The sequence below is a fragment of the Canis aureus genome, chromosome 20 (genome assembly GCF_053574225.1).
Source record: "Canis aureus isolate CA01 chromosome 20, VMU_Caureus_v.1.0, whole genome shotgun sequence".
Taxonomy (NCBI): Eukaryota; Metazoa; Chordata; class Mammalia; order Carnivora; family Canidae; genus Canis; species Canis aureus.
Window position 1 is genome coordinate 59,000,930 of NC_135630.1, and position 23,432 is coordinate 59,024,361.

Here is a 23,432-nt window from a genome sequence, read left to right on the forward strand (position 1 = left end):
AAGGTGGAAGCTGGCGAGTTCTTTATGGCCGCCCCTCCAAAGTCACACACCATCATTTCCAGAATACCCTGTCAGCTCTATGTAAGGAGAGAAGGGGCTACCGAAGGGCACGAATAGCAGCAGGCAGAAATCACTGGGAGCCACCCTGGAAGTTGGCTACCACAATATACAATGGAGTCTCTCCAGGTTCCAGTCACCTGCAGGTCAAAGTCACGCAAGATACATTAAACTTTACCAGCTCTTGCCCCAATCACTAACTAAACATTCCAACTCTTAAAAAATCCCCTTTCTTCCCAACATTTCTGAGAGTTCCTAGAAAGGCTGCCGTACTGCCACACGGCACATCCTCCTGGCTAGGACTGTCGCTGCTTTGCTCCACCAGGCGTTGCCACAGAGGAAATGGAACCCTCGGTGCCAAACCAGGCAGGATTTGTTTCAAAGTCAAGGGATCTCCTCTCTACGCAAAATCTCCCTTCTCCTCTGGTAACTAATTTTGTTGTTGTTGTTGTTGGGCACGATATTGTGATTTATAATAAGAACTATGTATATCCTTGGTCTTCATTGCTGTTTCTGGCCCAGAACTCCTAAAGCCATTGCAATTTCCTAAGTTATGAGAGCTATAAAGGTGTCCTTTCTTATGCTGTGATGTGATTTGTGAACTCCACCTAAGGCTGGAGGTGCCAACCATGAAAAGGTTAGAACTTTCACTCCTACCCCCGACCTCTGGGGAGGGAGAAGGTCTAGAGAATGAGTTCAATCACTACTGGCCAATGATTGCATCAATCATGCCTACATAATGAAGCATCCATGAAAACCCCAATGAAGAGGTTTTGGAGAGCATCCAGGCTGATGAACACATGGAGGTGCTGGGGGAATGGCACACCTGCGGAGGATGTAGAAGCTCAGTGCCCTTTCCCCAGACCTTATCTTATGCATCTCTTCCATCTGGCCGTTCCTGAGCTATAGCTATTTGTTATGAACCAGTAATCTATTAATAGAATGTTTCTCTGAGTTTTGTGAACTGCTCTAGCAAATTAATTGAATGTAAGGAGGGGGATATTGGAACCTCCAATCTATAGTCAGTTGGTCACAAGGACAGGTAATAATACATTTTCAGCCTCTGAAAGGGTGGGTGGCAAAGTCATAGGGCTGAGCCCTTAGCTTGTGGAATTTGACGCTATCCCTGGGGCGACAGCGTTAGAAATTGAGTTGAATTGTAGGACACTTAGCTGGTGTCAAAGAATTGTTTGTTGGTGGTAGAAAATACCTACGGCCAACATTAGAATTGGGTGCAAAATCCCTTATTAGGTCCAAGTCATTACTCTTTAGTCCTCCCTCCTTCAGCATGCATTCTCTTCCAGAAGGCACTTCTTCTCTGCTCTACCCTTTATGCTCTGATATATTTACAAGAATAAAATAAAAAGCTAAAAATGCTGTAAGATAGATGAGTATCTTGATATATTTGCTGAGTCTCAGCCCTAGATGATCTCTTTCCACTAACTAAATTTCCATTACAGCTACTCTTGCAATTAGGTCAAATGGAGTCTGAAGTCGAGGCCATCAGTCGCTGGGTGCTAACCTGTAGTGATAAACCCCGTAGCAAAGCACGCGTGGATGAACAAACAGGTCAGCAGCCACTTTACTTAAAGGGCTACAGAAACGCTGCCTAAATTCAACACAGAAGCTTGCTTCGTGCACCCACGTCAAAGAGAAAGCTGAAAGCAAACTTTAAGGATTACAGTAGTAAGCTCACCTTTATTTTTCTCCCCGTCCCCCACCTTCTGAAAAAAGTTTGTATTCAGTCATCTGCTTTGGTATTCCTCAATGAAGCCTGCACTGGAGCGTAAAGCTGGAGTGAACTGCATGAAACTCTACCCTGCCACCGGAGCCCTTGACCGGAGGAGTCCCATGCGGGTCCCTCAGTCCCTGATGGAGAGCTCGTGGTCTCAAGTTTCCATCACTGTAGAAGCCGGAAAACATTCACAAATACAAGTAAAATGACTCAAAGTGCTCATTTACAAAAGAGGGAATCCAAGGCAGACAGTCCTACGTGAGGCGGGTTCTCATCTGATTATTAAGGTTTTGCAATAGTAAAAACTCTCATTGGTGGAACTCGTTAGAACTGCGAAGTCACGAGCCCGGGACTGGAAACTGCCTCCTTCAGCACGACCGTGGCAGACGTCTAGCTTCGCCAGGCCAGGCCTTCGTCATGATGATAATAGAGCTTACCCGTGCTCCTAAGACTTCCACTCAGAAACGTTCCAACACACGCACGGTCTGATGGGTCCCAGCAAGCCATTCGCTCCTTGGGAACGGGCGTGCGGCGTATCCACTTCCCATTGCCGCAGGAACACATTACCAGGCATTGAAAATAGCTTAAAACAACACTCATTTTATTATCTCACGGTTCTATAGATCAAAAGTCCAATTACTGTGTAAGCCACCTGGTTCCCCTGCTAGAGCACCACGAGGCTCTAATCAAGGTGTCCGCATGGCTGTGTTCTTTTCTGGGGACTCCAGTCTCATTCGAGACATTGGCTGAGCCCAGTCCCTTGCATTTGTAGGACCGAGGCTCCTGTTTCCTTGCTGGCTGACAGCTGTGGATTAGCCTTAGCTCTTGGAGATCTCTTTCTGGTCCTCCTTGTACATGACCTTCCTCGTTGTCAAGCCACCTGACTTCTGCTTTCAGCCAGAAGAAAGCACTTTTTTAAGGACTCATATAATTAAATTGGGCTCTCGTGGATAATCCAGGGTACTCTCTCTATCTTAGATGATTAGGGACTTCAACTACATCTACAGTCTCTTTTGCCACGTAGGGTAAAATATTCACTGTTGTGACACAAGAGAGTGGAGGTTCCGGGGCCCAGACTGTGTCTCCCACATTGGGGGAGATTGTGGAGGAGGATTTCCTCTTTGTCATAGCATTTCTCTCTTGCTTGGACATTTTTTCCTTATTACAAGCAATTATTAGTTTTGCTGTTTTGAAATACTTCTTTAAAAATATTTAAACAGTCATTTATCTTCAAGCATAGTCCATTTTTTTCAGAATCCTTCATTCATATGTAACACAAATTGTGCTCTTTTTTCCCCCCCACAAATTGTGCTCTTATCTATTAGTTTAAATGGGGAAATAGACTAGCTATCATTGTTTTGGCTGAGTTTGATTTAAGGTGGGCAATTTAAAGTTATAAATTATATTTGTACAAGGAAATCTCTTTTCCCAATATTTTTTCAACTTTTTCAAATATTACTGGCTTCATACACAGAACTGAAAATATATCTCCTAAAATGATGAGACCTAATTTATGAAAAAAAGTGTTATGGAACCAATTAACCTATCGAGATCTTAAAACACGCATTACGTACTCACAGCACAAGGTATGCAGAGAACCATAGAAGAGGGAAATGGCCCCCATATTACTTGAAATCTCAAGATTGAGGACAAAGATAAGAAAAACAAAATAATAGTAACCCTCCTGGGTTGTGTACAATTGTGCCTCTGGAGTTCAGAAAAAAGAACTGCCACTGCTGGGGGGTGGGGAGGGATGGTATGTATCCTAAAAGTAGAAATTTGAGTTTGGCAATAATATTCTTTTTGAACCCCTGTCCATCAGCTCCTCCTTCCCAAGGAGGGAGTCTGGTTAGAGTCCAGCATCCTAAATCCCAGGGGAGGGAGCAGCTGCTGGTTCACTGTGTTCCAACCTCCTCTTATCGCACCAGTGCAAATTCTTCAGGGCTCTGACACAGACAGCTGCGGAGGCAGTCCAGGCAAATTAGGACAGACTTGGCTATCCTGGGTCAAAAAAATCAGAAGTTATCACAACAAACTTAATTCCTGCTCCATGTGTTATTGAGCACTAAGGGATAACATGTGAAATATGCAGGATTTGGAGTGATCAAGAGCCAACTATTCTAATTCTATCGTACTCTATTATAATAACCTTTAAAATATAATCAGTTTGGCCTTCAGCTCCCCTAAATAGACTTAGAACTTTGGCAGTGCTCTTCTTTTCACGTCGTAACCAGGATTCTCCGACTTCCTGGGAATATTTATCCATCAGTTTAAAGTAATTTCTCCAGAATGTTAAAGGACTGTCTCAGACTATTATGTCCACCTCTCCTCGGCAGTTATCAAACAGATAATTTGACTTGGACCAAAAAACCAAAAAACAAAACAAAACAAAAAAAGCTGATTACCTCAATCCGCCCCAGAAGAGGTTATCACCCAAAGTCAAATAGATCAGTGACTGCTGTCCTCCAATATTACAGAATATTTGCCAAAATGCTGAATAAATTTAGTAACATGACACAGAGGGCCTCTTAGACCAAGCTGTCTGTGCTACTCAAGGAGGCTGGAACCTGACACCAAAACATGCTAAAGGCTTAGTCCTGTCAGAGTGGCATCATTAATAACAACACCATGAGCCAATTAGTAAATTACAAGACATTTTTTTAGCTCCCTGCAGTTTAGAATACCCTCACTGCACTTTACATGATAATACCCAGCATAGCAGTTGCATTTTCTAGCAGCTTCCAGCATCGTGGAAAGAGCATTACTTTTTTTTTTTAATAATAAATTTATTTTTTTATTGGTGTTCAATTTGCCAACATACAGAATAACACCCAGTGCATTACTTTTGAATTCTGATATGAACTGGGCTCAAAAGCCCTTCACCAGCAATGAGACGGTGGGCAATTCCACTAAATTCTCTGGGAATTACCTTCTCATTGGTACTAAGGGACTAATGATATTTATTTCCCAGGTAAATACTACTCAACTAAAGAACTGACATAAATTAAGATACAGAGCAAGAACTTAATATGTGATACTGTGATCTTCCCTCTTATAACATAAGGACACTGAAACTCAGATATTGGATTGTTTATCCAATATCCAAAATTTTACAAAAATTGGATGGTTTATCCAATATCCAAAATTTTACGACGAATAAATGGAAGAGTCCAGGATAGAATTTAGACTGGGGGCCCTCGAAATGAGATGTGTGCCATGCATACATAATACATCTTTTTGTTCTTTTACATGGAGAGGAAATACGTAGGTGGAAGAGATGAGCAGACTGAAGTCTGGTGTCAGTATCCATTTCCTTAATCCTGACACCAGGAAAATTGCAGAATCATTTACACATAGAATTTCTGCAGGGAGTCATGAGCCAAGATGTAGTCAGGGGGCTAATCTTCTAAGCCGTTCCATGGCTGGACAAAGCACTTTCAAGGAAAGATTCTTTCCTTAAGTAGCTGATTTTACTCAAGGCAGAGAACCGTATGAATCCTTCCCAAGGGGCAAAATTATCTCTCCTCCACAAATGGATCCCCTCTGGGATCTGATGTGAGTAAAAGAAATGATCAGGAAATACCAGGAGAAAAAGAGGCTACTTTGAGACCTAACGTAAGCTTTTTCTCAGGAACTGTGAAGCATCATAATGTAAAATGCATTAAACTGTCAGAGTGAAGATCCTGTCTTCAATCATGTAAAGTCCCTCAAGATTTCCATGGTGAATTTTGCATTAAGAAATCTCCTGACCCTCTCCCCACCACAACCAAAAAAGTTGCCTTAGAAAGGAGAACAAGGAGAAATATTTTAACAGGATGCGTGGCACATAAATACACCAAGTAAAACTGCAAAATCTTAAGTTTAATAAATGTAAGCCTAAAACTCCATGGGTATTCCATTGGTATTTCCATAAGAAATTCCATGTGTATATTAATTAGACATTATTTTACTTAATAACACAAAAAAATCAAACTCTAATGAGTAGGTGTTAATAATCAAATATCAGGATTTTCCTATTTCAGGTTTGGTGTTAAAGTTATTGGATAAAACTAATCTTTTAAGTAGGGGAGACAAATGTCCTTAGAAAAGGAGACATGTCTCTATTTAGACATTTTGGAATTTGATATATTTTCTTTTTCACTTTGAAGCTGAAAGTACATTGATAACCACTATTTTTAAAATTCTAATTTTAAATCTCATTACATTTTAAAATCTAGGGACTCTTCTTTTATTAATAAAAATTTACTGATAATCAGGCAGCCTGGATTAGCGCTGCCTTCAGTCCAGGGCGTGATCCCGAAGACCCACATTGGGCTCCCTGCAGGGAGCCTGCTTCTCCCTCTGCCTGTGTCTCCGCCTCTCTCTTTCTGTGTCTCTATGAATAAGTAAATAAAATCTTTAAAAAAAATAAAAGATTTACTGATAAAAAGCACATCTTCTGGTTCATAGACACAATGAAAACAACTGAGTCATGTCTTTTTTTCCCCTTTGGTCCCCATCCCCTTCTATTGTAGTCTTTCATACTCTAGGAGCATGATTATAAGAACTTAAGTCCCAAAAATAAAACTAAAAGCTCAAGGCTTTGCTGAACATGAATTCCCACAAACCCCCATGCTATATTCTCCCGTCTTTGGTTTCCAGTTCTCTTGAAGGGCTCTATCATCTATGGATGATGACAGAAAGATCATTCCTAATTGCTAAGCCACAGGGAACCATAAGGAAGAAGCCAAACAGATCCTTTGTCAACTGTAGGGAATCCCAAGCACACTGTGTTCAATGACCATTTTTTAAGCTTTATGGATTTTGTATTCATGCTCAATTCGCAATATCTGAATTTTGCCTCATGTCTACAAGTTACCCCACATCCTTTATTTAAAAGTTCTTTTTAGGGGCGCTGGGTGGCTCCATCAGTTAAGTGGCTGCCTTTGGCTCAGGTCATGATCCTGGAGTCCTGGGACTGGCTGAGTCCTCATTGGGCTCCCTGCTCAGCAGGGAGTCTGCTTCTCTCTCTCTCTGCCTCTCACCCAACTCATGCTCTCTCACTCACTCTCTCCAAAATAAATAAATAAATAAATAAATAAATAAATAAATAAATATTTAAAAACAAAAATAAAAAGCTCTTTTTAAAAGTGTCTAACCTAAAGAAATTCAAAAAGACTAAAAGAAAATTATCCATGGACTTAATGAGAAGTTAAACTATTCAGTCTTAAACATTTTAATAGATTTTTGTTAGATTCAAAAAGTAATTAATCAGGAGTTTTATTTTTGCCTAGGTTCCTGAAAGTATAACCTATATTTATAAAGATATACCATATCATCTGCTGAAGTCTACAAGGCTAATTATTTTGGGTATTGTTGAACAAAGCAAGAATAACTACACAGGTGGTGGCCATATTAATAGGCATAAAAAGACATTCCTAGTTTATAATTCAGATAAGTTGTTTGCAGTACATAAATGGAAACATTTAATAGCACAGAAGTTTTCAAGCATTTTTTAAAATCATTTAAAAGCATTTAATAACACAGAGGTTTCAAGCATTTTTTAAAATCATGAAGTCTTAGAACCTTAATAATTAAAGCAATTAAAATTCCAGATATGCTGATTAAAGTGGGCCCCTGTGCCAAAGGCTCAACCTCTCCATCACCCTCAAGATCGCTTCTAAACCCCTCCACAGAAATATAGAAATCACCAATCAAAAGACCTGAATTCTAGGGTGAAGATTCTGAAGACCTAAATTCTAATCCTATGACTGTCACCAAGAAGAGTCCACTCGATTGCTCCAAACCTATCCTTTGGAGTAAAGATGAATGACCATTGATAACTACCCCAATTCCAATACTCTATGATTTGGGTAGCTTGGGACATGGTTTACTTGAGGTAACATCCCTTAGAAACATTCAAATTTGTTTAAGATTTCAGCCAGTGATGCTTTTCTACCACTGTTTTTTTTTTTTTTTTTCTCTTCCTCTCTCCTAGACTGACGGATGTAGGATCTTGTAGCCAACACAAGAAGGCTGTTACTGTCCTGATGTTCTCTTTCTATCATAACTGTTTTTAAATGACATACAGTGAAGTCACTGAATCTAATCTTTCTGGCCCTCAGTTTCATTTGCAGTGTATGGACAATTTCAGAGTTTACTTCTAAAACTGAGAATCTGATTTTTTCTAGTTTTTTTTTTTTTTAAGATTTTATTAGAGAGAGAGAGAGCAAGCACAGAGGGAGAGGGAGAAGCAGACTCCCTGCTGAGTAGAGAGCCTGAGGTAGGGCTCCATCCCAGGACCCTGAGATCATGACCTAAGCTAAAAGTAGACACTTAACTGACTGAGACACTCAGATGCCCCTGATTTTTTTCTAATATATTTTTGAAGTTTGCTTCCCTGTCTCTTCAAAGACGCACAAAATGTTTAAGAAACTCAACACTAATAGAATTGTACTATTTTTAGTGTAGGCCCACAAAGTGATGACTCTTAAAATTAAGTTGCTATTACAAAAAAATCAAGTTGCTATTAGACCAGATAATTATCCACTCCAATCTATTAAACATATATATTATACATGTATAACTCAATATATAACAATACATTAATAATATATGTTATTATATATGATATAATATATAGTATATAATTATACTATTAATAATATATAAAATTAAATATAAGATTATATATAATAACTATAATATATATATCATAAAATTCAGGTAGTTAAGGACTTGCATGGTACTAACATCCTCTAGCCTCCATTGAGAAGCTCATAAAGATAGGAAAAAAGATAGGGATATTACACTTCATATATTAATCCATGCCAGCAGAATGACCACTATGCTATTTATATTTCAAATATCTGTTTACAAATACTTCACTAGAAAACAATGACTAAAGTTTCCATAAACCAGAAGAGCAAGACAAAGCCAGTAAAAGAGTTGACACTGCCTCCCCATCTCCCCACTCCAACCTGAACGATGCTTTCCTTAAACTTAAGGAAAGAGGAGTAAGGGGGTGGGTGTCCTGACTAGGATGTGATCCATCCTAACCTACTAAAAACTGGTTATTTCTTTTTTTTTTTTAAGATTTTATTTCTTTCTTCATGAGAGACACAGAGAGAGAGAGAGAGAGAGAGGCAGAGACACAGGTAGAGGGAGAAGAAGACTCCATGCAGGCAGCCAATGTGGGACTGGATCCCGGGTCTCCAGGATCACGCCCTGGGCTGAAGGCGGCGCTAAACTGCTGAGCTACCTGGGCTGCCCAAAACTGGTTATTTCAAACCTTCTTCAAGGTATTTGTGTAGCCTTCAGCATAATGGACTCAGACTCCTCAAAGCCAGAAATCTGCATGCGTAATTCAGGAGTCTGTGCGGATTAGGTTTCGCTTCATGAACCACTTTTCTGCTTAGCACTGATTAATAAACGCTATTGTTTTTGGGAATTAATACATGTTTGGGGAGCAAGTGAATATACATGTGTGTTCATTCTATTCAGTCCCTGCTGACTGGATGACCAACAAGAATTCTTATTCTCCAGTTCCCTTTGGCATGAACGTTAGAAGGGGACCAGAGTGGAAGATTCTAAATCCACTGGGAGGTTTCTACTGGACCAAAATTGCCCACACTCATCTTTGACTCTCCTGCCAAGCCTGCCCCAATCCCTGCCGCTGGATGTTCCCGAGGACATGAAGTCTCAAATGTAGGGAAGTGCTGCCAGGAACAACAGGGTCCTGCTACCAGATGAGGGAAAGAGCGGGATCATGGGGTGATAGTGAACTTGGCAGAAAGCACATACAAATCCTGTAGAGTTTTTTTTTTTTTTTTTTTTTTTTACAAAGGAGGCATCCTTCTTTACGAGAAGCTGGACATTAGGTCAAGGATCTTAAGGTCATTCAGCATAAGGTTGCGGTAAGAACTGGGGCATTAGCCTAACATCTAGTAAGCAATTAAATGCCTGTGTTCTTCCCTCAGATGATAGACACTCTCACATGAGACATGGAATTGAAATTTTTCTTCTAGTTCCTTTTAGTTTCCCCAACACGTTAGTCAATGTATGCCTGCAGAGCACACACTTGGGAGGATGAAAAACCAAGGAGCAGGACAAGAAAGGGACCTGTGATCTGGCTCGGATGCTTAGGCAGAGGGAGGAGACCCTTTGAGAGGCCTGCGGTGCAAGGGTGCAAGGCAGTGATCAGGAGCAAAGCAAATGGTGGATGACGGTGTAACTAGCCCAACAAAGGAGACTCAGCCTTGAATAAGCAGGTGTAGCAGGTAACTCAGGAGTTTGTGCCAGATTCCTCTCATTTTCCCAAATACATGCCCAGAGAATCCCCATGAAAGACAGAAACCAGCAGGGGAGCCTGGGTGTCTCAGTTGGTTAGGTGTCTGCCTTCGGCTCAGGTCAGGATCTCAGGGTCCCGGGATCAAGGCCCGCAGCAGGCTTCCTGCTCAGTGGGGAGCTTGCATCTCCCTCTGCCTCTGCCCCTCTCTCCCTCCCCGCTCCCAATCATGCTCACTCTCTCTCTCAAATAAATAAATAAATTTAAATAAGAGAGAGAGAGAAACTGGCATATGGGATTGCAGAGGCCTAAAGACTGGACTGACTCGGGGTGGGACTCTTGAGGAAGAAGGCTGTGTCCCTCCCAGGAGCTGTCGAATGAAATATCTGGCCCTACTTTTCAGTGCACATTCCAAGATCGCATTTGTACCAAAGTACCGCAAAACAGAATGTCGTGCTTCGAAACAGAAAGAATTAATGAAGCTTATTAACGAAACATTAAATTTATTGTAAAATAAAATAAAATAAAATAATAAAATAAAATAAAATAAATTTATTATAGCTTTCTAGAAGGCCGGCTAAATGAGTTCATCCAGGCTTATAAGTAAAAAAAAAAAAAAAAAAAAAAAAAAAAAAAAAAAATTAATTAAAAGTAAAAAAAAAAACCACAGGAGTAATGACGAAAGATTCCTTTAACCAGGCCAGGTTTTGTAAGCCAAATACATAGAGTAGGCTTGAAAAGCTACCAACGGCTGTAACATCACTTAGCATTCACACCACAGCCTCGGTGGGAAGATAGGGCTGCAAAACCTATAAAAGCGACTTTTCTCCTCCAGGTTGGCATAAAATAGAAATAAGAGAACGTTCCATTTTGCCCACCTACAGCTTAGGCATCAGTAAGATCGTAATGAATCACGTGCTGCTGACCACAAGCTGCAATCAAACAAGTGCCTCCCTCGCAGCCCCGCAGCCATCCCCCCTCTGTTCCTGTTTGAAGACCAGCTCCAGGAACACATGCGTTTGTTCGAAATTGTCCTTGGAGCTTGCATTCATCTCACCCTTTGCTACGCTGTTTAAAATTAATTACATGGTCTAAATGGATCTTGAATCCTTTAAGGACAAATGCACCATATGAATAGAAACATGGATAGCATCGAGCCCGGAGAAAGCTTTATTCAGCCAAAGAATATGGCAAATCCTTCCGTACGAAGAAGAGAGAAGCAGAAGAGCCCTGGGCGTTGCCATCGGAAGAAACCCCAGAGGACTGCAGGAGGAGTCGACAGTGGCAGGACGACACCTTACGCAGCCAGTCCTCCCGCTGCCACACCGAGGCCACGTCCGTTCTGCACAGCTCAGTGCTTGAGGAATGGAAATGAGAGCCCACCCTCATTTCTAATCTACAAGATTAATGAAACCAGGTTCAAAAGCAGCTTTGAGCTTCTTTTTTTAAAAAAAAATTATTTCAGGTATTATCATTCCTGGAGAAGGAGAGCAAACACTCAACATTTTCTTTTAAATACTGTAAAAGCACAGCAGAAAGGGAAATCTAGACCAGATATTTTTTATATAGGATTATCAGCAGACTATTTTTAAAAAGAAAGAAAGAAAGAAAGAAAGAAAGAAAGAAAGAAAGAAAGAAAGAAAGAAAGAAAGAAAGAAAGAGCTTTATCTGGCAGCTGCGATCACCGAACACGGCGGGGGCTTCCGGGAGCTCACCGAGATGTTTCTTCTTCCAGAACACACAGCTCACCTACGTTCCCTGGCCACTCCTGAGCGGGGTACGCGGCCATCTCCCGAGTTCTGCTCAATAAGAAGGGAGCACATAGGCTACATGCCACCTCCAAACCCGCCCCCCAGGAGCCCCCACAGGCTTCGTGCTCTTTTCCACCGGGTGGACGCAGTTGATGGCGAGGTGCTCTGGGCGCTACTCCTCGGAGCCTGGTCCGTGAATCAGCGGCGCTGGCATCACGGGGCATCGCCTGAGCAATGCAAGGTCGGTCGTAGGCCCCTCCCAGGCCTCCCGCAACCGCGGCTCCCCACTGGGGCCATATATGCATGGAGGTTTGAGATGCGGGAGGCTAGCCTGGAAGACGCACGGCTGCAAAAGGCCCCGAATTGTCCCGAGGAGGAAAGCCACGAGCCGACCAGAAGCCTCTGCACTGCGCTCGTGGAAGCCGCGGAGACCACCTGCCCACGGGCCCGCGGACGTCTGCCTCTGTTCACCAACACAGAGGAGGCTACGCCAACAGATGCAGCGAGACGCGGCTATCCCCAAGCCATCTTGAGCCCGTGCTGTGTCGTTCTGGAATCTGGACTATCCACAGACACCTCACAAGCAGCGTGAACCCACCAGGAGGCTACTGTATCACACGGCAGATCTCCCTGCGTGGCTGCGGACTGAGGGTGCTCCGGGGTTTCTTTTACTGTAGCGGGTAAGTCGTGTAAAACAGAGAGAGGGCTCTTCCAGCTCCCCCTGTTTCCAGGTCAGGCTTCCCTTCCTTCCATTATCCCACAACGTCGTCAAGCCCTTTGTCAACGGGCCAGTGTGGGTTTCAGGATCCCTGCTGGCTTTGAGCATCGATCATTTTAAGAATGAAATCACTCTTCGTGGCATATTATGAGCCCTTCTGTCAGGTAGTTAACTAGACTGGCACCGGTTAACTGTGATCTAAACTTTATATTGACAGATCTGGCAACAGACTGACGTTCCTTGCGCTAACTCTGGCTGTCCGGGCCGAACAAAAAAATAGGTTGGAAATATGATTTCTCTTAAGCTGACAGCAGTCTTCCTCGGGGTGCCAGCCGCTGACAGAGTAAGGGAAAGGACGTGGCGGAAAATCCTGGCCACGAATACGCATTCAAGGCAGGAAGAAAGAATGCAGAGCCTCTGTTCCTCAAAGTCATAATTTAATTTAACAACCAAGGCTGGAAGGAAAACAAATGTTTCTCCCTAAGCCTCACCATCAACAATCTATTTTTCTCCAATAGCACATTTGTCTTGCCCCGTAAAGCCCGGGATTACCGTCCCCAAGTCTTACAATAATACCTGACACACACCGACCATTCCGGCGGCTGAGCAGAGCCCCTGAAATGCAATTATAGGGAGAGATCTAATAAACCAAAGATTAGCAACAGAAATGCGAGCACCGTTAACTGGTTTTCTTTGGGGCTGATATGACAGCCAGGACCTACCCGGCTGAAGGAATAATGACACGGGAGACGCTGACAAAATTGGAAAGATCCATCATCAGCATGATCGCGGCGCGTCGATGACGGTGTCTGGGTGGCAGCGGAATCACTTGACCGTCAGACCCTGAATTGTCACGTCTCCGTCTTCCCGCTGAAAAGGGAATGCGGAAACGCCTCCAGACCTTCGCCAGGAGGGGTCTGGAATATCGTGAATGTTTCCTAGACCCATCACGCCTCATTAACAACCCAAACCCCGTGCTCCTAGAGTGTGCTAACATTTTGTGCAAACACGGGAACACGTGGCCCGTTATTACCGTCTTTTAGCTTTGGTAGGCCTCGGCCAGGGACGTATCGTTGTGCACGTAGACGCGAACGACGAGCGACATAAAAGAGCCCTGGATTCTGTGCTGAAACCCTTGCGTCGGTATTTGCGGCCATAAAGGAGATGGAGCAGGCAGGGGCAGGAGCACACGCCGCCTGCAAGCCACCGTCCGTCCTGGTGCCAGGCGGCGGTGAATAAAGTCCTCCTGGGGAAATACTGCGCATCCGGAGGGGCCGCATCGGGCACTCCGGGGCCATCAAGCGCACACCAAGCCATCCTTTGCCAAACAGTTCGCCTTTGATGTCAAAAAAAAAAAAAAAAAGTAAAAAAAGAAAAAAAAAACCACTCCAGCCTCTTCATCTCTATTCACACGTCTGGCAGCCAAGACGTAAACGAAAGAAAAGCAGCAGCAAAGACCTAAACCACGAACTACAGGACGCGGCGAGGCTGAGGTCCCACACTTCCCCCTCCGCGCCCCCTGCTTGCCCTCCGGCCCGGTCCACGCCCCTGGGGGTGTCCATGCAGCCGGCCCGGCACCTGCTCCACGGGAGGCTCTCGCGGGCCCGCCTCTTCCCTCCTCGCAACGATGAGCCCGCGCTTGCCAAAGGCCTGCAAGGTCGCCGCCGGGGCTTCAGAACCAGGCCACGGGTGCACAGCTGACTCCTTCTGGGTGCTGACCCTCCAGAAAGTGGCTCGGGGAAGAATTCAGATATGCCAGGAAGGCGGGGGCGGGGGGTGGCTGAGAAGACGAGCTTCCTGGCTCGCTGCAAGTGTAGGAAGCTGACTTTGAGGGGCCCCCGCGGGGCTCAGCGGTTGGGCGTCGGCCTCTGGCCCAGGGCGTGATCCTGGGGTCCCGGGATCGAGTCCCACTCGGGCTCCCTGCGTGGAGCCTTCTTCTCCCTCTGCCTGGGTCTCGGCCTCTCTGTGTGTCTCATGAGTAAATAAACAGAATCTTTTAAAAAAAAAAAGTGACTGTGACACCGAGAACATTTTTGCAATATGGGAAGACAGGGAAGGGAAGGGAAGGGAAGGGAAGGGAAGGGAAGGGAAGGGAAGGGAAGGGAAGGGAAGGGAAGGGAAGGGAAGGGAAGGGAAGGGAAGGGAAGGGGGGAAGAAGCCACGGCAGCCGAGACCCAGGCCCATGACGCGCGCGGAAGCTCTGGTCTCTGTCCACAGCCCCGCTCATTCCGGAGGCCGCGATCCCGAGGTGCGGAGGCCGCCAAGGTCAGCCAAGGTCAGCCAAGGTCGGCCGAGGTCACGGGGGCCCAGAGCCGAGACTGAACGCCCCTTCTCTGGCCCCGGCTTCCTTCGTTTCCCCCGGCACATTCCTTGTCAGGGGAACGGGCCGACCAGCTTCTTTACCTCTTCCTCAAGGGAATGTTCCGGGGCCCTAGCGGGGCGCGCAGCTTCCCAGGCGGCCTCGGCCCGCTGCCCCCCACGCGGCAGCCGCTGCCCCCACTGGGCCGGAGCACCCGCGAGTTAAGAACGTGGCCGGCCGCGAGCTACTGTCCTCCGGAGCAAGGCGAGCAACGCCAGCACCCACATGGCACCCCAGCCGGGGCCGCCGCGGCCCGGACGAGTCCCTGGACGGGGGACCCTGCAGCGCACAGGCCGCCGGGGACGGGCTGCGGCCCGGGGAGCCGTGGCTGAGGGCCCCGGCCTGAGCCTGCTGCGCCCTGGAGGGAGCCAGCGGCGCCCGAGGGCCACCAAGCGGCTCTGTCCTGGTCACGGCGCCCGGCCGCCCCTCAGGGAGCTGAGCGACTCCAGGGGGCGGCCCCGGGCCCCGGGGTGGGGGGGCAGCCGGGAGGGCGCGGTGTGGCCTGGTCATGCCCAGCCCGGCTGCCCGGCCGTCGTCGCCCTGTGTCTCCCGCCTGGTCCCCGAGTCCAAGGAGTCTCGTCCCCCGTCAGCCCTGCTCGGGCTAGTGCTCGAGACCGCGACAGCTCAGGGCTAATGTCCAGCGGCTTCCTTCCCCGCCTGTGGACATGCGGGCGGCGCTCCTCGGGCCGGTGACCGTCCCCGGCGCTGCCCCTCGTCACAGCCCCGAGCCGCGGGAGCGGGGCAGCCGGGACAGCAGCCGCCCTAAGCGCCGCCACACACCGAGCCTTCAGCCCGGCTGGAAACCGCCGAGAGCCGCGAGGATGCCGCTGCGGCCGGTAAGCGAGCGGCCCCAGGCCCCTGGCACGTGCGAGCAGGCCCAGGCCCCGCGCCCCAGCCGTCTCGGCGTGCACAGGCCCCAACTCCGGCACAAGTGCGTGTGGGGAAGCGCCCTCGGCCTGGCGCTTCCGGGGAGGCCAGAGACCACGGGAGGGGGCTGCTGGCTTCAGAGCCACGGTGGAGTCCCAGGCGGGGACACGGTGTGACCCGGCAGCCGGGCTGACTCTGCGGGGGACCCGCTGCCAGGCCCTCGCGGTGCAGAGGGGGCCTCGCTAGACGCAGGTGCAGCCCTGGGACACGGCGTCACGCTTGGTTCCTGTGCAGCGCTGCCCCGAGCTGGCCCAGAAGACGACACGGGCGGGAGGGACACAAGGACGGACTGCGTCCTCGGGGGGACTCGGCGCAGCCTCGGATTCTTGATGTCAGCGCAGGCCACGACCTCGGGGACATGAGACCGTGCCCCACCGAGTCCGTGCTCACGGCGGGCTCACTTGTCTGCCTCCCTCTCTGCCCCCCTCCTGCTCGCTCTCACGCTCCCTAAAATAAATCCTTTCAAAAAAACATAGTAGAGAGCATCCTAATATGAACTAATGAAATTCAAGTGTACGACCTCTGAAGCGTCCCCAACCCCAGGATTCCATGAGAAGAAACAGGCCTTGGTTTTCTCACGTAGCCGCGCGTTGGCGGAGGCGAGGAGAACGGCGACGGAGGCGACAGCAAGCACCTGCCGAGCTGTCCCCGCACACCGGGCACGCCCATCTCCGATCGTGAGACACCGTGACCCAGCACGTGCGGACAAAGACGGTGGCAAGAGGTAGAACAAGGACAGCGACGAATTAATTAACGAAGTAGGAATCTAATTGGCGTCGCGTCCAAGGGGGACTGTAATTCATTCCGGCGGGTTGCACAGCCCCGTGTCGCCTTCAACAATGCAACGCAAGCGAGAGACAGAGGTAATTTCGTGAGACCCCAGCATCGCCTACGGGGGAAAACAGCGGAATCGTGTTAAAGCTGACGCCTCTGACAGCGATCCCGACGTGAGGGGCGGGTGTGACCTTCTCTGCACTCTGGGCGCCCAGAGCGACAAGCACAGCGGCAGTCACTGCGTGTAAAGCACAGCCTCCGGCACTCTCTCCCTTCGTTGCTTGCTCCGCAGAACTCGACCCCGTCTTCGCACCTGCGGGCCCTCCTCGGCCGTCTCCGGGTGGCTCTCCCCCGCGTCACCGCTCCCTCAAGGGCAGAGCCCTGGCACTTTTCCGTGGACGCCGATAGCAGTGAGCTCATCAGCAGGCACACGGCGCTCAGCAAGTTCCATGCAAGGGCGCAAATAGGCAGCGGCGACGCGGACCCCGCAGCCGTCCCACTCAGCAGATGCACGCAGACGATCCTGCGCTGGAACAGCAGCTGTGACACGCAACCCCCGCCCTGTCTGCCGCCTCCTGGAAGCGCATCCTTGGTGCTCTGCTCCGACAGAGCCTTGCGGTTCTCCTCGGGCTTCCCTTCGGCGGACGTCCTTGAGCCTTCTGGAGTCCTGCTGTTGGTCAATCATTTTTATTCATGAGAGACACAGAGAGAGAGAGAGAGAGAGAGAGAGAGAGAGGCAGAGATATAGGCCGAGGGAGAAGCAGGCTCCATGCAGGGCGGTGATGGGGGACCCGATTCCGGGTCTCCAGGATCATGCCCTGGGCCGAAGGCAGATGCTCAACTGCTGAGCCACCCGGGCGTCCCTCATCAATCATTTTTCACCTGCTTCAGTCTTAGGGAATCGTACTGGGACAGCTAGCCACAGATGCTCAAACTTGAGCAAATCTAAGACTCTCCGGGGTCCACCCTTAGATATTGTGATCTGAAACAGAATCACAAGTCTACAGTTTCAATAAGCCCCATCAGGCGACGGCTGACGCAGGTGGTCCACGAATCACCCTTTGAGAAACGCGGACTATCTCAAAGGAATTAAAAGACAGGACCTCAGATTAATGATTATCCAGATTCCCAGGAGTCGGAGTCTTGGATGTGCCGCTACTTCCCGGGTCCTAGAGTCACTGCCAGCTTTTCAGGAGTCAAGTATATCAACCAAAGGATTTTCTGAGAGAAAACACCAGAAAGAAGCCTGGGTTTGGTCATGTGCTTAGATACGAGACTGAGGAATAAAGGAATCAATGGAAAAGCAACCACTTCAGAAGGAAAATGAGGTCAGAAAACAGGTTTCAGGTCACAATGAAGGGACGTCACCAGCGCAAAGGGCCGATGAGTCGTCCGTGTGCTTTGCTCGCTGAAGCCGCAGCTGTTTGGTGACCTTATCATCATTAACAGAAGCAGCAAAGGCCATTTACATTCCCATCAGCAAAGCATGAGGATTTCCAGTTTCTCCATATCCTCGCCAAGGCTTCATTGTCTTCTTTTATTATAGTCATTCTAGTGGATGTGACATGGTATCTCACCGTGATTTTAATTAACCTGTGATTTGATGACCTAAGATGTTGAGCATCCCTTCATGCCCTAATTGGCAATTCCTATATTTTCTTCTGTTCATTGTTTTTCTAACATAAAGTCACAGTATCCTTGATAGAGAATCACTGAATTTGAGACATACGAAAACACTTCAAAATTATATGATCTAACCTCTTTATTTTACATATAAAATAAGTGAAGACTTGAGATACATAGTGTTTTTGCTCAAAGCACAAAAACAAACTTAAGGTAAATCGGGACTCTATGATTTCCTAATTCTGAATTTAGCTGAATTATACCATGCTTTCCCATCTCTCACTTTCCTAGCAGTAACTAAGTCATTCTCTAATATAGTTATTGGTGAAAAGAAACTAAATGGAGAGTCAAAACTGTAGGTTCCCTGGGAACAAGTATCACGTCTTTTCCATCCTTGTGACTCTGCACCTACCATAGTCTCTTACCCACTATAGGTGGTTAATGAATGGCTGTTGAATGAAATTAAATGGAATGGCGTTAACGAAGCTTTAGCACAGTCAGGATTATATCGAAATCAAATGCAATAACAGTCCTTAAGTATATTGAGCATACGATGGGTTTCATATTATACGGCCTAAAAAATGTTTTTCAAATATCATTGACACCAAGTCCTTGAGCCATTAACTGAAAGTGGTATATTCTTTGAACGTCTGCCTCTGAATGATCTGAAATGTTTTAAAATACAACTGTCAAAAAAATAAAAAATTAAATTAAAAAATCAATAAATCAATAAATAAAATAAATAAAAATAAAATAAAATAAATAAAATAAAAATAAAATAAAATAAATAAAATAAAAATAAAATAAAATAAATAAAATAAAATAAAATAATAAAATAAAATAAAATAAATAAAATAAAAATAAAATAAAATAAAATAAAATAAAATAAAATAAAATAAAAAAATACAACTGTCCAGGGCTCTCTCCAACCTCACTGAATTAGCAACTCTGAAGGTAAGGCCTAGAAATTAGCATTTCAAAAGTCCGCCAGAAATTCTTACTCACCAAAAGAAAAAACGAGAGCACTGGCACAACAAGTGTTGTGCAACACATTTTGAGTCTGTTTACTTGAAGCTGTTAAGCAGATCAAGGACTGGTGCCTTAGAGGGGATTCCGGGGGCACCTGGCCGGGTGAAGCATGCAACTCTTGACCTTGGGGTTGTGAGTTAGAGCCCCACATTGCATGTAGAGTTTACTTAATACATTATATACAAAGAAGAAATTCTATTCCCAGAAAATTAAAAGTGCCCTAACTGCTGAGCTACTTAACATAAGCTCATAACCTGCCAGTGGTGCACGTGACTTCCTGGGAAGCTTTTAAGAACTTGTGGTCAATAATCGACAATGATTTTACAAAAACATTAAGGAACCAAGCCCTCCTTAATTGTGATGGACATCGTTGCAAAACGGCTTGAAGGGCTCCCTGCTCCGTCACTCACAGCGCTGCCAACACCCACAGCCCCGTTCCACTCATCTGGATCATGAGCATTTACAGGCAACATCAATTTTGATATGTCTGCATTTGGATTTAGGAACCCCGTACCACAATCATCTCTGAGCAGTCAGCACTGAAATTTAACACCTTTCGCACATAATTAGGCAGAAAAGAAGAATGCCAGTGATTAAGGATAAACTGAGGCACGTGTTCAGAGAAGGTAGAAGTCGAGTTTCTGTCTTCTAGCTTGTCACTCCTCATGCAAACTCCGACATCGATATCGTTAATGGGGCAGTAGGTGAGTATAAACTGACCATTTCTTTCCAAGCTTTGTCAACTGGAACCTACTAAAACTACGTCTCCATCTTCCTCTGGGCCCACCCGCTCTCTCCTCTGCCTCATTTTCTTCAAGCGTGTAACAGACTGTATTTTCCAAAGACAGATGCAAATACATTGCCCATCCTACCCGCTCTACAATATGACTTTTCCACTCATCTATGAAGAAGTGGCATCTAGGGGCGCCTGGGTGGCTCAGTCAGTTAAGCGTCTGACTTCAGTTCAGGTCATGATCCCCGGGTCCTGGCATCGAGCCCTAAGTCAGGCTCCCCACTCAGTGGGGAGTCTGCTTGTTCCTCTCCCTCTGCCCCTTCTCCCTCCCCCTCTCATGCTCACTCTGTCTCTCAAATAAATAAATAAAATCTTTAAAAAAAATGAAGTGGGGTCTATTTCTCAAACCTCTTAAATTTAGGTGTGTGCTGAGATTAGTGCTCCCAGTAGAATACACCAAAATTACACTGCACCACTGCCAGGATTGCCTTCGGCTACCTGACAACTTTTGTTCTGTGCTTTTTGCAACGCAGACACCATGTAAAAAACATGACTATCCTGAAACAACCATTTTGTGAGAAATTCAAGCCACTTGGAGAGGCCTTGGAGAATGAGACTTCACGTGGCAAGAGAAAGATCAAAACCACTGAGACACTGGACATATGAGTGCAAAAACCACCTTCGAGGTAGACACCCCCTCCCCCACCAGGTGCCCTAGTGTCCCAGCCAATGCTATGTGGATCAGAGACCGCAGACCTGCCAAACTCACCCACACTCTTGACCCACAAAATCAAAGCACAACATAATGGTTGTTTTAAGGCACTGAGTTTTGGAGTGACTCATTATACAGTGAAGAACAGCAGAATATGTCCCCCAGAACATGCCTCTGCCCTAAGGATTATTCTGAGCTGATTATTTTTGAGAAAGAGCAGACACTAGAGAAGTTCTAAAAATAGAAGTAACCCTTTTATAAGGGAAACTTACACTCATAAAACAGATCCCCACTTGGAAGTGTCTCCCTGTCTGCACCAGAAAGAGGAGGATGACTGTAAATCACAAGAGGATTTATCAATAAAGAAGGTACCCCCTTAAATCTCCATGGCTGACCTTACCCTTTACTGTGCTTTGCCTCGTAGTCCTCATAACTGGCCTCCCTTCCCTACACCGTGTTTCTTTGGTATTTAGCTTAAGTTGGTATTTAATTTAATGGCTTGGACCACGTCAGGGAGTTACTCAGTTTCCCTGGGCATCCCCCAAGTATACATGAGATACACATGTTAATAAACTTCTGTTTGTTTTCCACATTAATCTGTCTTTTATTACAAGGGGTCTCAGCCAAGAACTCAGAAGGGTTAGAGGGAAAATTATTTCTCAACACTAATAGATAACTGGAATGAAATGCTGTCAACACTACTTTAAATTATTTAAGTTTTACATTATATATTGTAATATATGTTATTATATTATCATTATTTATATTCCTTTGTCTCCCAAGTAGCTAAGAACATTACGTGGCAAGCGTACCATCGCTTTGCCGAAAAAGCAAAATCTCTTTCTTCCTAAATATCAGGAGTTCATTTTCCCCAGCACAGAGTGGCAAGCAATTACAGACTTAGAGATACGCTGTGCCATGCTCCGCACAGATGTCATGGGTAGATGAATGTACACGTCTCGTATACAGGCATTAGGCCTAGAAAATAAAAGATTGATAATGGCAATGAGAATGTTAGGAAGCCTTTGTTTGCCCTTCTCTGTTTTATATAAGGTTTTCTCCATCCTTCTCCCTTCTCTTACAGAGCATTATAAATGCATTTGGCAATCAGTGCTTTTGTCAAGGATTTTCAGATTTTCCTTATATAGATGCTATTCATCTATTCTCAAAATTCTCTGTAAGATTTGCAGCATTCTAATAAAAGACTTACTCTTTAAGGCAGTACAGGATACGTACTAATGGAGATTCACATTATTACCATGTTAAAATCTCCTAGCCCGATATTTTATGACTGTGTTTGTGAGTTTATTTAGCTCCCTGTCTCAGCTTTAAAACACACCCGGTCTCAATACAGAGTACAAACCATCATACATATTAAATGAGTCAAACTGCACCCTCTGCCAACACCGGCACGACGCCAGCCCTCCCACCACGTCTACCGGGAGCAACACCAGCCATCTAAGCAATCCCCTTTAGTTCCCAGCTGGGAGGTGCAAATGGAGACTCTCGGGGCTGTGCTCATGCAGCATGAAACTACTAAAGAGTAAAATACCTGCGCTGTTTCCGATTGCAGAGATGCTTGGGTCATTAACGAAAGATTCTGACACTCGCTTTGATCACCATTTTGAAAAGTGCCCTTTTCCTCCCCTAAAGTCATATTGTGACATGATGGTCATTAAGATCACAATGAAAATATAGGAACATGGGATCCCCGGGTGGCTCAGCGGTTTAGCGCCGCCTTCGGCCCAGGGCGTGATCCTGGAGTCCTGGGATCAAGTCCCACGTCAGGCTCCCTGCATGGAGCCTGCTTCTCCCTCTGCCTGTGTCTCTGCCTCTCTGTGTGTCTCTCACGAATAAATAAATACAACCTTTTAAAAAAGAAAATATGGGAACAAAGCAAGGCTAAGAGACCATTAGAGTCAGTACTGGGCCCATTTTTTACAATAGCCCCTGCACCCGACTATATAGGATCTGCTATAAGCTTATTCTCCTTGATAGCAGAACTTGGCAGCTACATTTCTATAGAATAGAAGGCCAGTTTCAGCTTGTCTCTGGGAAGTTACAGAAGTTCTACCAAAATAGGCAAGATTTAAATTGCCTCTCCCCCTGCCACAACGGGGCCAAAGAGGAGAGGCAACCATTCTGCTAAAAGGTGTGCTTGGAGTGAAAACACAGACAGCTGCAGAGCTGCGGGGAAGAGGAAAAGACTTGCAGGGAGAGTTAGCGAGCAGCAAGGATTTTACAAGAGACATCACAGGAGAGCACAGGCTCCTGGTTCAAGAATATGACATTGACAGCTTAGCCATGGAAGAGAGGAGCATTAATCCCCTATAGGAGAATCCCTAGAAACTAGACACTTAAGAATAACAGACTGGTGCAGAACAGATATTACTCCCTTAGCTATACTTGATTACATAGTTTTACCAAATTTGACTAATGGGGCATTGGAAATTAGTATCATACCTCCAGCTGCTATCATTCAAAGTTTATAGAAGTATAATAACATAATTCTCATCCCATTAAATGGGTTTATTCATTCTAAACCAACCCATTTGATTATCTCCAGGAGACCATGAGTTTTTAAAACCCTCTTGATATCTGTTGCCCAAGGTGGGAAGGCCAGAACTCCTAGAGACTGCTGTTCTCACAAGGAATATTTCTAACCATCAGGTTTGCTACATCTCACTTGCAATACCGATTATTAGTTTATGAGTCACAGGTACTAGCTTAGCTCACACAAATCTATTC

The 23,432-nt window shown here is 45.8% G+C and overlaps 1 long non-coding RNA gene across 2 annotated transcripts in view; it reads right to left on the minus strand.

Annotated features, from left to right (window-relative positions):
* Positions 1 to 13,822, minus strand: part of LOC144292002 (uncharacterized) — an 89,547-nt gene extending 75,725 nt beyond the window's left edge. For both annotated transcript variants that reach the window (XR_013359546.1, XR_013359547.1), the window contains exon 1: positions 13,250 to 13,822. This is a non-coding gene — a long non-coding RNA (uncharacterized LOC144292002). The remainder of the gene's footprint in view (positions 1 to 13,249) is intronic.
* Between the last annotated feature and the right edge of the window lie 9,610 nt (positions 13,823 to 23,432).